Here is a 17,500-nt window from a genome sequence, read left to right as displayed (position 1 = left end):
TCACCCTCCCACCACGTCTCTCCTACCACGTCTCTCCAACCCCGTCTCCTCACACCCTACGTCTCTCCCACAGACGTCCACAAGAGGCTCATTGTCCCGCGACGTGTGGCTTCTAATGCCTGGGTCGCTGGTGCTAATACAACAGCTATACAACACATAATTCAATTACACGAGAGCCTTGTGTCCACCCACCCAGCCTTCATTTCATTAAGATAGACGACCATTTGCATCGCGTGCGGCCGTTCGTGGCTATCCAAGGATGAGGGAGAGGATAGTGCAATGTTGGGGTGTTGAGGGTGGAGAGTAAGAAGATGTTGGGATGTAGAGGGGAAGTATTGGTAGATGTATGAGGGTAGAGGGTAGGGTAAGTGAATGAAGTGCTATAGAAAGGGCGTAGAAGTGTTAGAAAAAAGTAGAGAGAGGAAAGAACTTTTTAGTTTATCTTGTATCAGTGTATGTATGTTCTGGACACAGTGAGTGTTAGCAAGAAGCTTTCGTATGGTACGGAAATTCCCCTAACATCGTCTATCATGATGTAAATTACAGGTGACCCGGCGCAGGTGAGCAGGGGAAGCTCTCTTGATCTGCAGTGATAACACACTAGTAACATTCTGTGCTATTAAAACCTTGTTCTGTCACTCTTGTATCTCTTGCAGTTCATAACATACTGTGAGTTAATCTAAATGTAATATTATCATCATTATTTTAGTTTGTATTTCTTCATTTTCCACATTTACCTTGTATTTTGCTGGTTTACTATCCATGCCTCAAACATCTAAATAATTCACGATAATTTTGACTCTAGACAGAAGAAAATTACTCTTCTCAGCAGACAGCCTCAGTGTGGACTCTCAAGTCCTCTGCTGTCTGTCTTTCCCATGTTAATTCCATTCTAAAACTTCCAGCTTCCCAATTTCCCTGCCTTCCTTCGTCCCTCCCTCTCCTCCGTGGCCTAGCCAGACCACTTTTGTCATCACAACATTCACTATTTGAGTCGTTCATCAGGCAAGCCTAGCCATTATTATGATAGTAAACACGATCAGCATGGAGAGCGTCCAGGCGCTCTCATCACCATACAAGCCGCGTCTGCCACAGCCGCTACTGCTGCTGCTTCTCCTCCTCCTACTTCATAATGTATGGTAGTTTTATGAGCGAGGTGAGGATACCCTGAGGCTCGTCTTGATCCTATTGTGTGTGTGTGTGTGTGTGTGTGTGTGTGTGTGTATACACCTAGTTGTACTCACCTAGTTGAGGTTGCAGGGGTCGAGTCCAAGCTCCTGGCCCCGCCTCTTCACTGGTCGCTACTAGGTTACTCTCCCTGAACCATGAGCTTTATCGTACCTCTGCTTAAAGCTATGTATGGATCCTGCCTCCACTACATCGCTTCCCAAACTATTCCACTTCCTGACTACTCTGTGGCTGAAGAAATACTTCCTAACATCCCTTTGATTCATCTGTGTCTTCAACTTCCAACTGTGTCCCCGTGTTGCTGTGTCCAGTCTCTGGAACATCCTGTCTTTGTCCACCTTGTCAATTCCTCTCAGTATTTTGTAAGTCGTTATCATGTCCCCCCTATCTCTCCTGTCCTCCAGTGTCGTCAGGTTGATTTCCCTTAACCTCTCCTCGTAAGACATACCTCTTAGCTCTGTGTGTGTGTGTGTGTGTGTGTGTGTGTGTGTGTGTGTGTGTGTGTGTGTGTGTGTGTGTGTGTGTGTGTGTGTGTGTGTGTGGCTAACTCTCATCTATTTACATCTTGAATTCCTTCACATATATACATATACATGCAGAAAATGTTTATGTATTGTACTACAGAACAAACCACGTGAGGAAGGAAATCTTTTGTACTTATATATACATTATATATATATATATATATATATATATATATATATATATATATATATATATATATATATATATATATATATATATATATATATATATATATATATATATATATATATATATATATATATATATATATATATATATATATATATATATATATATATATATATATATATATATATACGTAAGTATGTGTGTGCGCGTCTTAGTACATTGTGTTTCCTCTTTGCGAAACCTCTGAGAAACTATTTTTGTGTCTTGCATTTGTTGGTGTTTTTAGGTGGTGTTTCCTCCCTGGTGCCCCAGCTCATCACCTCTGGACGAGTGCCTCACAATGCCCCCTCTCCTTTTTTTACCGAGGTGGGGAAGGGCCCCCTCCTGCTGTGCTTATGTTGAGGGGGGCCACTAATGTTTCCAGCACCACAACTCCGACCCCAACACCCTTCCTACCACCTCTCAGTATCTCTCACTCTCTTTATTTCGGGAAGAAAACATAATACCGAGATACTAGCTCATTATCTCTATAGAATACCCAGGTTAAAAGAAGTTACTAATCTTGTGGAAATGTAAACAAGAGGACCAAGCCAGAAGGAGGTTTCTTCCCTCCCTCTGATTTTTTTCATCAATTGGATCCCTTGATTGCTTCCCACAGGCGGGCAGTTAAGCCGAGCCGGAATCGTGTTGATACCTAGGGCGGGGCCCTTGGGTAATACTCGATGTGGTGGCGGTGTTTGGCCCTTACCAAGCCTGCGTATAGGGCCTAGACTCGCGTCCCTCCCACTGCCTCGTTGGGGGTCATTGCCTCTTGCATTTTTTGACCATCCAGCTCATTTTTACTTACGTCCCATTGAGCTGGGCGGGTGAGTAAGTGTATCCGGTGGTGCCTCAGTGGCGGTGCTGCTGCTGGTGGTGCTGGTGGTAGTGGTGTTGTTGTTGTTGGTGGTGATGGCTCTCTCTCGTTACTGCAGCACAAGGGCCAACAGAATTATTGCTCTGGCCTCCTTGTTTATCCGATCGCTCGTGCGGTTCTTGCAGCTCCTGTTGCTGTTCTTGCAACTTCTGTTGATGTTAATGGTGACGGTGGCTTACTCGTTGCTGTTGCACCAGGACCAACAGAATTATTGCCCTGGGTTCCATATATATCTTGACACTGTTGGTGTTGTTTCTGCTGTTGTTTCTGTTGTTTCATCTCCTGTTGTTCCAGTTCCAGTTGTTGTTGTTGCAGCTCCTGTTGAAGTTAACGGCGACGGTGGCTCACTCGTTACTGCTGCACCAGAACCAATAGAATTAATGCCCTGGCTTCCCTGTTTATCGCTCTGTTGGTGCTGTTGTTACAGCTCCCATTGCTATTGTAGCTCCTGCTACTGTTGTTGCTCCAGTTGCCGTTTATGCATCTCTTTATCCCGCAGTTGTAATTCCCGTTTCTGCTAATGCTGCTTCTGCTGCTGTTAATCCTACTGCTTCTGTTGCTGCCCCTGTTGCTGCTGCCCCTGTTGCTGCTGCCCCTGTTGCTGCTGCCCCTGTTGCTTCTGCTTCTGTTCTTGTATCTGCCTGCTGCTGCTTCTGCTACTGTACCTGCTACAGTACCTACTGCTACTTATGCTGCTGTATCTGTTGTTGCTCTTGTTGCCGCTGCTACTACTACAGCGCCTGCTGCTGTTACTGTTTCTGCTGCTTCTACTGCTGTTCATGCTATTTCAGCTGTTGCTTCTGCTAATGCTGCTTTATCTGCTGCTGTTCCTATTGCTGCTGCTTCTGCTGCTGTTACTGTTCCTCTTACTGCTGTTACTGCTGCTGTACCTGCTGCTGTTCCTGCTGCTGTTCTTATTGCTGCTGCTGCTACTGCTGCTGTAACTGCTGCTGTAACTGCTGCTGTTCCTGTCGCTGCACCATCAGTATCAATGTCTGGGATAACATTTCTCACCTCCTGGAGAACTGCTGGTGTGAAATCTTGACTCACTTGCTTATGTGGAGACCAGGGGAAGAGTAGAGAGCAAGAGGGAGAGGAGAAGGGGGGAGAAAAGGGAGGGGGAAAGAAAAAAGAAAGAAGAAGCAAGGGGGAGGGGAAGAAAAGAACGGGGGAAAAGAAGGGGGGAGGGAGATCTAGGGGAGGGAAGTGAGATTTAAACTGAGAACAGTCTTGTTATCCATTCACCCCTCCCTCACCCCCTACCTCACCCCTTCCCCTCCCTCCCCATCACAGGTTATCTATCATTCCAGTTATTTCTTTAGAGATATTTTTTTTAATTATTTCTTCTTATTATTATTATTATTATTAAATATTAGCCGGTATTCTCCCGGCCCGGGCCTTTTCCAAGTGGTGGCCCGGCCTTGGCTCCCTCTGTAGGGAGTGTCTGAGACCTAAGTCTCCCATGGGAGGAGGCACAAGTACCTCCTCATCTTTGGGACCAACTGTCCCCAGGCCTAGCCACAGGCTAGGCCTCTCTGGTCTGCCATCCCCACCCCAAGGGGGCTAATGGGAATGACAGTCTTATGAGCTAAAGACTCGGACTCAGGCACCTACCCTACCCTAGAAGGGTTAGGCATGGTGTCGATGTTATTTCTTCTTGTACTTCATATTGCTCCTTCATAGTGAGTTTTCTGTCTTCACATTCTGTATCCTTATATGTTCAATTATTATTATTATTATTATTATTATTATTATTATTATTATTATTATTATTATTATTATTATTATTATTATTATTATTATTGTTATTAATAATATTATTATTATTGCTATAATTAATTTTATTTTATTATTATAATTATTATTATTATTATGGAGGAAGCACTAAACTCGTATGAGTTAAACAGCGCCAGAGGTGAGGTAATCAGGTTTGATCCGAGGAGAGGAAGGGTTGCTCCACTTCCTTGAATCAAGGGCTGTTCCCCAGGGCTGCCCTAGCAAGGTGCTCCTTCACAAGTTCGTCACCAGACTCGTCTAACAACACCAGACAAAACTCATCCATTTGTTCCATAGTCCGCTTGTATATCACGATGCGCTAAACCCGCGAGGGGTATTTGGATTGTAGAGGCTCGAGCCTTCGTCCCCTGCTCGTAGGAATGATCAGCCAGGTTGTCGATGGGTGCACGGCGCCGTGGGGACCCCCGCAGTGGGCCCCCCCCCCCTCACATTTTATGTAATCTTATTCACACTTTCCATCTGTTGCTCCCGGAATTTTAATCCCAGTTTTAATCCCTTGAAATATTTATTGTATGTATTGACCTCCGTTTTCTTTCTCCTAGTCAATAGCTCCAGCCCCGTTTTCTTTTGTTATTGAATATTGACGACTTGTTGTGACAGAGAAGTGTTTAATGTCAAACTTGTTTTATATCCTCTCTGGGGTATCTAAAACCTTGTCTTATGATGTATGTATGTATGTATATATATATATATATATATATATATATATATATATATATATATATATATATATATATATATATATATATATATATATATATATATATATATATATATATATATATATATATATATATATATATATATATATATATGCAATAAGATCACAGTGAACAGGTGATTTCAAAATATGCAAAACAACCACTCTGAAAATAATATATGTATATATTATTATGTATATATATATATATATATATATATATATATATATATATATATATATATATATATATATATATATATATTTATATATATATATATATATATATATATATATATATATATATATATATATATATATATATATATATATATAAATATATATATATATACATATTCTTCTGCCTTGATGTGCTGAAGAGAATTGCAGATGTTATATATAATGGAAGGACCCGAGAATGGTCTCTTCATCCCTTGTACTGAAGACCACAGATGAGAGAGAGTGAGAGAGAGAGAGAGAGAGAGAGAGAGAGAGAGAGAGAGAGAGAGAGAGAGAGAGAGAGAGAGAGAGAGAGAGAGAGAGAGAGAGATGGTAATTTAAACACGAAAAAGAACAACCAGAGAGAGAAAATAAGAAAGACTATGAAGAGGGAAGGAAGAAGGCCAAGGACAAATATTGGGAAGGTCAGTGAGGGTAAGAGGACAGTATTGAAGGAGAGAAATAATGTGGGTAGAGATGAAACAGAAGAGAAAGGCTTTTGCTTGGTCCGACAGAAACCGGCAGACAAGAAAAGGGAGGTAAAAAAAAAGGATCGAAAAGGGGATAATAGTGAGTTGGAAAGGGAATGGGAGGGGAGGTGATGGACGGTAGGGGACCCCAGGAGTTGCCCATTCCAGGTTCCCATTCCCGCTCGACGTGTAACTGGGAATATTTCCTGGGCCTGACGACCGTGACACCGGCCAGGGCGCCCTGAAGCTTTCACCTCCCATCGTCTGAAGACCTCCAGTGCCCTCCCATTACTATTTCTACCTCTCTCTAACCTTCCACTTTCCCTTCCTCAGACCCTATACACGCCAACCCAAAAAGTAATAGGGACTTTGGCACTGTTCTAGAGCCGGCAGAGTGCCGTATGAGAGATAAAAGGAGAGAACGAAGAGCAGTGACACTGCGAGAAGGCACCCCCTTCTGCTTTACATAATCCTGGGGCGCTGAAACAATCCCACTGCTTTACTTGATGCCAGAGTTTTTACGTTAATGGCAGGACGGCAGAGAAGCCCCCAGCGAGATGTTCAGGATTTCTCCCGCATTAGTCCCTCAAACTCACGCATTCCACCGACACGAAGCTCTTTTTGTGTCTGTCTCTGGTCGTCATGCGTCCTACGTCAGGACGACTCTAGCGTATGAAGGAGGTGAGACAACATCCAGAGAAGACAACCAATTCATGGAAACATAAAAATACTTGTTGATGGTGACATTAACTCAGCTCAACTGACGCCTGCTAGTGAGACTGACCAATAGTTAAAAAGGTCATTAGTACATCAATGGTATAAAATACTGACAAGTTGATGAATAAGACACATGTGTAACACATGGGAATTTTTACTGATGAGACATTTCGACCACCAGTGGCTTTTTCATTTACAGAGAATTTATAATGGATTCAATATTTATTCTATATACAGCATTAGAAATACTACTGATTAGCGACTCATTTCCTCAGCAAGAGTACCCAAGTGATGTATTTTTAAAATAGATATTTGTCATATCCCTTTTTTTTTCCACAGTTTGTTGTCTAATAATGAAGTCCCGAAAAATTTCTAGAGGGAATAAGATAATTTTTATGCCTCATCTCTCGCTCTTGCTTTGTTTATGTTAATTTCCAAGATAATTTTTTTGCTACCTCCATTATTTCAATTAACTATAGTTGAACTGGCTGTTTAGAATTCAAGGTCACTTTAAAGAAAAATATTTGTCTTCTGTGAATATACTCTGCGTCTTCTGTGAATATACTCTTAGTCTTCTGCGAATATACTCTGAGTCTTCTGTGAGTATACCATGCATCTTCTGTGAATATACTATGCGTCTTCTGTGAATATACTCTGCGTCGTCAGTGAATATACTATGTCTTCTGTGACTATACTCTGTGTCTTCTGTGAATATACCCAGCCTTCTGTGAATATACTCTACGCCTTCTGTGAATATGCTATGAGTTCTCTGTGAATATACTCTGAGTCTTCTGTGAATATACTCTGCATCATCTGTGAATATAGTCTGTGTCTTTTGTGAATATACTCTGCGTCTTCTGTGAATATGCTCTTCGTCTTCTGTGAATATACTCTGAGTCTTCTGTGAATATACTGAGTCTTCTGTGAATATACTCTGCGTCTTCTTTGAATATACTCTACGTCTTCTGTGAATATACTCTACGTCTTCTGTGAATATACTCTGCGTCTTCTGTGAATATACTCTGCGTCTTCTGTGAATATACTCTGCGTCTTGTGTGAATATACTCTACGTCTTCTGTGAATATACTCTGCGTCTTCTGTGAATATACTCTGCGTCTTGTGTGAATATACTCTACGTCTTCTGTGAACATACTCTGCGTCTTCTGTGAATATACTCTACGTCTTCTGTGAATATACTCTGCGTCTTCTGTGAATATACTCTGCGTCTTGTGTGAATACACTCTGCGTCTTCTGTGAATATACTCTGCTTTTAAAAATTAATGTATCAATCTTTTTCTTGGTTTTTATCGATTTTGCTTCTGTTCTTTTTATGTGATGTCCACTAGGGTTATTGTTATGTGATGGTCACTAGGGTGATTGTTATGTGATGGTCACTAGTGTGATTGTTGTGATGGTCACTAGTGTGATTGTTATGTGATGGTCACTGGTGTGATTGTTGTGATGGTCACTAGTGTGATTGTTGTGATGGTCACTAGTGTGATTGTTGTGATGGTCACTAGTGTGATTGTTATGTGATGGTCACTGGTGTGATTGTTATGTGATGGTCACTAGTGTGATTGTTGTGATGGTCACTAGTGTGATTGTTGTGATGGTCACTAGTGTGATTGTTGTGATGGTCACTAGTGTGATTGTTGTGATGGTCACTAGTGTGATTGTTGTGATGGTCACTAGTGTGATTGTTGTGATGGTCACTAGTGTGATTGTTGTGATGGTCACTAGTGTGATTGTTATGTGATGGTCACTGGTGTGATTGTTATGTGATGGTCACTAGTGTGATTGTTGTGATGGTCACTAGTGTGATTGTTATGTGATGATCACTGGTGTGATTGTTATGTAATTGCCACTAATGTGATTGTTATTTGATGGCCATTAGTGTAATTGTTATATGATGGTCACTAGTGTGATTGTTATGTGATGGTCACTAGTGTGATTGTTATGTGATGGTCACTAGTGTGATTGTTATGTGATGGTCACTAGTGTGATTGTTATGTGATGGTCACTAGTGTGATTGTTATGTGATGGTCACTAGTGTGATTGTTATGTGATGGTCACTAGTGTGATTGTTGTGATGGTCACTAGTGTGATTGTTATGTGATACCCACTAGTGTGATTGTTATGTGATGGTCACTAGTGTGAGTGTTATGAGATGGTCACTAGTGTGATTGTTATGTGATGGTCACTAGTGTGATTGTTATGTGATGGTCACTAGTGTGATTGTTATGTGATGGTCACTAGTGTGATTGTTATGTGATACCCACTAGTGTGATTGTTATGTGATGGTCACTAGTGTGAGTGTTATGTGATGGTCACTAGAGTGATTATGTGATGGGTACTATTGTGATTGTTATGTGATGGTCACTAGTGTGATTGTTATATGATGGTCACTAGTGTGATTGTTATATGATGGCCACTAGTGTGATTGTTATATGATGGTCACTAGTGTGATTGTTATATGATGGTCACTAGTGTGATTGTTATATGATGGCCACTAGTGTGATTGTTATGTGATGGTCACTAGTGTGATTGTTATGTGATACCCACTAGTGTGATTGTTATGTGATGGTCACTAGTGTGAGTGTTATGTGATGGTCACTAAAGTGATTGTTATGTGATGGTTACTATTGTGATTGTTATGTGATAGTCACTAGTGTGTTTGTTATGTGATGGCCACTAGTGTGATTGTTATGTGATGGTCACTAGTGTGATTGTTATGTGATACCCACTAGTGTGATTATGTGATGGTCACTAATGTGAGTGTTATGTGATGGTCACTAAAGTGATTGTTATGTGATGGGTACTATTGTGATTGTTATGTGATAGTCACTAGTGTGTTTGTTATATGATGGCCACTAGTGTGATTGTTATGTGATGGTCACTAGTGTGATTATTATGTGATGACCACTAGTGTGATTGTTATGTGATGACCATTAGAGTGATTGTTATGTGATGGCCACTAGTGTAATTGTTATGTGATGGCCTCTAGTGTGAGTGTTATGTGACAGTCACTAGTGTTATTGTTATGTGATGGCCACTAGTGTGAATGTTATGTGATAGCCAATAGTGTGATTGTTATGTGATGGCCACTAGTGTGAGTGTTATGTGATAGGAACTAGTGTGATTGTTATGTAATGGCCACTGGTGTGTTATGTGATTTCTATGTGATGTCTACTAGTGTGACTTGTGATGACCACTGGTGTGACTTATGATATCCACTAGTATGACTCGTGAGGTCCACTAGCATGACTTGTGATGTCCACTGGTGTGACTTGTAATGTCCACTAGCATGACTTGTGATGTCCACTAGTATGACTTGTGGTGTCCACTAGTGTGACTTGTGATGACCACTAGTGTGACTTATGATATCCACTAGTATGACTTGTTGTGTCCACTAGTATGACTTGTGATGTCCACTAGCATGACTTGTGATGTCCACTAGTATGACTTGTGATGTCCACTAGTATGACTTGTGGTGTCCACTAGTGTGACTTGTGATATCCACTAGTAGGACTTGTGATGTCCACTAGTATGACTTGTGATGTCCACTGGTGTGACTTGTAATGTCCGCTAGTATGACTTGTGGTGTCCACTAATGTGACTTGTGATGTCCACTAGTGGGACTTGTGATGTCCACTAGTATGACTTGTGATGTCCACTAGTGTGACTTGTGGTGTCCACTAGTGTGACTTGTGGTGTCCACTAGTGTGACTTGTGATATGTCCTTGTGTGACTTGTAATGTCCACTAGTATGACTTGTGATGTCCACTACTGTGACTTGCGATGTCCACTAGTGTGACTCGTGATGTCCACTAGTGGAACTTGTGATGTCAACTAGTATGACTTGTGGTGTCCACTAGTGTGACTTGTGATGTCCACTAGTGTGACTTGTGATGTCCACTAGTATGACTTGTGATGTCCACTAGTGTGACTTGTGGTGTCCACGAGTGTGACTTGTGATGTCCACTGGTATGGCTTGTAATGTCCACTAGTATGACTTGTGATGTCCACTAATGTGACTTGTGATGTCCACTAGTATGACTTGTTATGTCCACTAGTATGACTTGTGATGTCCATTAGTGTGACCGGTGGTGTCCACTAGTATGACTGGTGGTGTTCACTAGTATGACTGGTGGTGTCCACTAGTGTGAATGGTGGTGTCCACTAGTACGATTGGTGGTGTCCACTAGTGTGACTGGTGGTATCCACTAGTATGACTGGTGGTGTCCACTAGTGTAACTGGTGGTGTCCACTAGTGTGACTGGAGGTGTCCACTAGTGTGACTGGTTGTGTCCACTAGTATGATTGGTGGTGTTCACTAGTTTGATTGGTGGTGTCCACTAGTATGATTTTTGCTGTTCACTAGTATGGCTGGTGGTGTCCACTAGTGTGACTGGTGGTGTCCACTAGCATGATTGGTGATGTTCACTAGTATGACTGGTGGTGTCCACTACTGTGACTGGTGGTGTCCACTAGTATGATTGGTGGTGTTCACTAGTATGACTGGTGGTGTCCACTAGTGTGACTGGTGGTGTCCACTATTATGATTGGTGGTGTTCACTAGTATGACTGATGGTGTCCACTAGTGTGACTGGTGGTGTCCACTAGTATGATTGGTGGTGTTCACTAGTATGACTGATGGTGTCCACTAGTGTGACTGGTGGTGTCCACTATTATGATTGGTGGTGTTCACTAGTATGACTGGTGGTGTCCACTATTGTGACTGGTGGTGCCCACTAGTGTGACTGATGATGTGGAGAAATTTTCTCCAGGAGAGGGGTATCAGCCCCTTTCAGCCCTGAGGGGCCCAGCCCTCTCAGAAGGGGCAAACATATTGTTTACTGCTACAGCAAGTAATTGATCCCAGATGCAGTACGAGTATGTGACGTGGTCAAGTGACCGACGCTCCTTGCAACAGTCCAGTGTTGCAAAGTGTAGTTTAATAAAAGACAGTCCATCTCTTACCTTAGCAGGACAATTAAGGAAAAATCCTGCTCCCACTTTATTACCATGGTAAAGATAGTGTACATTGTTGTCTATGCTTAAGACAGCAAGAATCAAGAATTCTGCTTTGCTTCATGGAGGAAGTTTGGCAAGGAAGCAAAAAGTACTAGGTCAGCTTTTCCTTTATGTTCTAGGGGCACTGCAGCGGCGTAGGAGGCTGTGAGGTCAGATTACTTTTCACCCTACTGGGAGTCACACTGACGCCAGGATAACCAACAAAGAACACTGATACGTGCATTAGTGTCAACAAAGTGTCTCACAAAACACGATAAACACTTACAGAGAAGTGTGATCAGCTTCTTTAGTGATAAGATTGTGAACAATAAAGACAAATCTTGTGGAACATAGTGTGCCAGTGTGCGTATTCCTAGACTATGGAAGACGTGGACATCCAAGGACACTTCAGATTCTATCAAGTCACCGATACCTGTTGAGGGTGTAAAGAACACCATAGTTCGCGCTACAAGAGCAAGGTGGGTTGTAGATTTCTTGTAGTACTGGGGACTGTGCAGTTCTTGTATTGCAAGGAGCTTGTAATCAACTAATCACTAGTTGGCAGTGATGTGCGGACTTTTCAGTCCACACAAGTGAGTTCGTCAGCAACCAGTGAATGAGATATGCTGACATAACACCCCCTAGGGGTAAATTATTGTTAACATAATATACTCTATTACAGCGCGTTGTGAAGTGGATATGATAGCTTCTCAAGACCTCGTCTGCAGGGGCGGCTGTGTGGACGATAGCTGTTTTATCAGCTAAGTACCCTTTATATTTAATCTTTAACCTTAGCTGGTAAACCATTTCTCAACAAATGATGTCCACTAGTATGATTGGTGGTGTTCACTAGTGTGACTGGTGGTGCCCACTAGTATGATTGGTGGTGTTCACTAGTATGACTGGTGGTGTCCACTAGTATGATTGGTGGTGTCCACTAGTGTGACTGGTGGTGTTCACTAGTGTGACTAGTGGTATTTACTAGTGTGGCTGTTGGTGTCCACTGGTGTTACTGGTGGTGTCCACTAGTATGACTGGTGGTGTTCACTAGTATGATTGGTGGTGTTCACTAGTATGATTGGTAGTGTCCACTAGTGTGACTGGTATTGTCCAGTCCTCAGTGTTTGTAGTTACAGTCATAAGTCAGACACAGCTACAGTCTGGCGAGGTAAACATTGACTCTTAAAATTAAGCTTACATGGTAAACATGCAATCATAATGTGTTTTTTGTCGTTGTTGTTTGATGTTTTTGATCCCCGTGAAGCTTTCTTAGTATATTAGTCATTTTTAAAACCATTTCCATATTTCGTGCTTTATGAGGAAGAGAGAGAGAGACAGAGACAGACAGACAGACAGACAGACAGACAGACAGACAGACAGACAGACATACAGACAGACAGACAGACAGAGACAAAGACATAGTGAGAAAGACAGACAGAGAGAGAGAGAGAGAGAGAGAGAGAGAGAGAGAGAGAGAGAGAGAGAGAGAGAGAGAGAGAGAGAGAGAGAGAGAGAGAGAGAGCACTTCTCTGCTTTTGTCCCAGCGTTCATACCAGAATTTTTGCTAAGTATTAAAACACAGTTTTCTTTCTTAATACACACCAAGCGAAACTCTCTCTCTCTCTCTCTCTCACACACACACACACACACACACACACACACACACACACACACATACACACGCAGCAGAATGCAGAAGGTGGAAGCAACAGGACACAGCAGCAGAAATCAAGATAGAGAGATTAGAAGAGGAGCTGAGACATCTGAAACAGCACAGAGACAAAGATATTACAGAAGTAGCATCGGCAATGGCTACATCAAACACAGACAACAGGTCTGAAGGAAGCATGGAAACTAAACTGTATGCAGAGGTCCTGTCAAACCCACATGGGGCCAAAACAAAGACACGGAGCACACTAGGACAGAATGAGAGGTTGGAAGACATTGAAGGAACTAGGACATGTGCAAGGACCTTACCAGATACCTGTGGGGGCCAGGAGCAGGTGAGCAGGAAGGATAAACCAAGAAGCATAGGGGCAATAACTAGGGAAGGGACTGAAGGAAGGAACACTCCACGGGAAGGAACTAAAACACATCAGAGGATGCAATGGGAGTCACAGTGGGAGGTGGAAAGGGAAAGATCCGTGTTTGTCTATGGGCTAGACGAAGCTAAAGGGAAAACTTATGATGAAAGAAAGCAGGAGGAGAAAAAAGCGATTGAAGATATCATGAAGGTGATAGGCGAGGGGGACATGACCCAGGTGGCAAATTTTCAGAGAATTGGGTGGTTCACAAAGAAAATGAATCGGCCTCTCAAAGTAATTTTCAAGGCAGAATCAACCCGAACCATGATCCTGCAGGAGAAAGCACGGCTGAGAGGCAAGCAGGAGATCCGGAGTGTGTACCTCGAGCGAGACAGAACACAGGACGAAAGGAAGACAATGAAAGAGAGAGTTCAAAAACGAAAGGAGAAATGGGAGGAAACGAAAAAGGAGAGCAGAATAATCCAGGATCAAATGGAAGGACAAGCGCACCCCCCAGAAACACCTGCAGAAGGACTCCAGCCACGACACCCCCAAGGCAACTGAACAATCCAAACCAACCATCACACACCGATCCCTCTGTTTCCACCCCCCGCACCACAGTTACAGTATTAGAACAGAAGTTGAAGGTTTGGTACATAAATGCAGATGGATTAACGAATAAACATGAGGAATGGCAAGAAAGAATCAATGAGAAGTCCCCAGACATCATAGCAGTTACAGAAACAAAACTCATGGAGACAATAACAGATGCAATCTTCCCACCAGGATACCAGATCATGAGGAAAGATAGAAGGGGCAGGGGGGGAGGTGGGGTTGCTCTGCTCGTAAAAAACAGATAGAAATTCGAGAAAATGGAAGGAATAGATGAGACGGGAGAAAGAGACTACATAGCAGGTACACTTCAGTCTGGGGAACACAAAGTGGTCATTGCAGTGATGTATAATCCACCACAGAACTGCAGGAGGCCAAGAGAGGAATATGAAGAGAGCAACAGAGCAATGGTGGACACACTTGCTGAGGTGGCAAGAAGAGCTCACTCCAGCAGAGCAAAGTTGCTGGTTATGGGGGAATTCAACCACAGGGAGATTGACTGGGAAAACCTGGAGCCACATGGGGGTCCCGAAACATGGAGAGCCAGGATGTTGGACGTGGTGCTGGAAAACCTCATGCACCAACATGTTAAGGACACTACCAGAGTGAGAGGGGAGGATGTACCAGCAAGATTGGACCTTTTGTTCACCCTGGGCAGCTCAGATATTGAGGACATCAAGTATGAGAGTCCCCTAGGAGCTAGCGACCACGTGGTTCTGTGCTTTGAATACATAGTAGAATTGCAAGTGGAGAGAATAACAGGAGTTGAATGGGAAAAGCCTGACTATAAAAGAGGGGACTACATAGGGTTGAAGAACTTCCTGCGGGAGGTCCAGTGGGACAGTGAACTGGCAGGAAAGCCAGTAAATGAAATGATGGAATATGTAACAACAAAATGCAAGGAGGCAGTGGAAAGGTTTATTCCCAAGGGCAACAGTAACAACGGGAAGACCAGAACGAGCCCCTGGTTTACCCGACGGTGTAAGGAGGCAAAAACAAAATGCAATAGAGAATGGAAAAAGTACAGAAGGCAGAGAACACACGAAAATAGGGAGATCAGTCGTAGAGCCAGGAATGAGTACGCACAGGTAAGGAGGGAGGCCCAGCGACAGTATGAAAATGACATAGCATCGAGAATCAGGACTGACCCTAAACTGTTGTATAGCCACATCAGGAGGAAGACAACAGTCAAAGACCAGGTGATCAGATTAAGGACAGAAGGTGGAGAACTCACAAGAAATGATCAGGAGGTATGTGAGGAGCTGAACAGGAGATTTAAGGAAGTTTTTACAGTAGAGACAGGAAGGGCTGTGGGAAGACAGCACAGAAGGGAACATCAAGAGGGAATATACCAACAAGTGTTGGATGACATACGAACAACTGAGGAGGAGGTGAAGAAGCTCTTAAGTGACCTTGACACCTCAAAGGCGATGGGACCGGACAACATCTCCCCATGGGTCCTTAGAGAAGGAGCAGAGATGCTGTGCGTGCCTCTAACCACAATCTTCAACACATCCCTTGAAACTGGGCAACTACCTGAGAAATGGAAGACAGCTAATGTAGTCCCCATATTTAAGAAAGGAAACAGAAACGAGGCACTAAACTACAGACCTGTGTCTCTGACATGTATTGTGTGCAAAGTCATGGAGAAGATTATCAGGAGGAGAGTGGTCGAACACCTGGAAAGGAACAAGATTATAAATGAAAACCAGCATGGGTTCATGGAAGGCAAATCTTGTATCACAAACCTCCTGGAGTTTTATGACAAGGTAACAGAAGTAAGACACGAGAGAGAGGGGTGGGTAGATTGCGTTTTCCTAGACTGCACGAAGGCCTTTGACACAGTTCCCCACAAGAGATTAGTGCAGAAGCTGGAGGATCAGGCGCACCTAAAAGGGAGGGCACTGCAATGGATAAGGGAATACCTGACAGGGAGGCAGCAACGAGTCATGGTACGTGAAGAGGTATCACAGTGGGCGCCTGTTACGAGCGGGGTCCCACAGGGGTCAGTTCTAGGACCAGTGCTATTTTTGATATATGTGAACGACATGATGGAAGGAATAGACTCTGAAGTGTCCCAGTTCGCAGATGACTTGAAGTTGATGAGAAGAATTAAATCGGACGACGATGAGGCAGGACTGCAAAGAGACCTGGACAGGCTGGACATGTGGTCCAGCAACTGGCTTCTCGAATTCAATCCAGCCAAATGCAAAGTCATGAAGATTGGGGAGGGGCAAAGAAGACCGCAGACAGAGTATAGGCTAGGTGGACAAAGACTACAGACCTCACTCAGGGAGAAAGACCTTGGGGTGACCATAACACAGAGCACATCACCGGAGGCACACATCAACCAAATAACTGCTGCAGCATACGGGCGCCTGGCAAACCTGAGAATAGCGTTCCGATACCTTAATAAGGAATCGTTCAAGACACTGTACACTGTGTATGTTAGGCCCATACTGGAGTATGCAGCACCAGTCTGGAACCCACACCTGGTCAAGCACGTCAAGAAGTTAGAGAAAGTACAAAAGTTTGCAACAAGGCTAGTCCCAGAGCTCAAGGGAATGTCGTACGAGGAAAGGTTAAGGGAAATCGGACTGACGACACTGGAGGACAGAAGGGTCAGGGGAGACATGATAACGACATACAAGATACTGCGGGGAATAGACAAGGTGGACAGAGATAGGATGTTCCAGAGAGGGGACACAGGGACAAGAGGTCACAACTGGAAGCTGAAGAATCAGACGAGTCACAGGGACGTTAGGAAGTATTTCTTCAGTCATAGAGTTCTCAGCAAGTGGAATAGCCTAGCAAGTAAAGTAGTGGAGGCAGGAACCATACATAGTTTTAAGAAGAGGTATGACAAAGCTCAGGAAGCAGAGAGAGAGAGGATCCAGTAGCGATCAGTGAAGAGGCGGGACCAGGAGCTGAGTCTCGACCCCTGCAACCACAATTAGGTGAGTACAATTAGGTGAGTACACACACACACACACACACACACACACACACACACACACACACACACATACACACACACACACACACACACACACACACGCACACACACGCACACGTACCCAAACGCGCACACACACGCACAAACACACGCACACGCGCACACACTCGCACACACACACACATATACATACACACACACACACACATACACTTACACATACACATAAACTTA

This window comes from Cherax quadricarinatus, chromosome 45, assembly GCF_038502225.1.
Source record: "Cherax quadricarinatus isolate ZL_2023a chromosome 45, ASM3850222v1, whole genome shotgun sequence".
Classification (NCBI taxonomy): Eukaryota; Metazoa; Arthropoda; class Malacostraca; order Decapoda; family Parastacidae; genus Cherax; species Cherax quadricarinatus.
The sequence above is the reverse complement of the archived record's forward strand: the minus strand, read 5'-3'. Positions refer to the sequence as shown.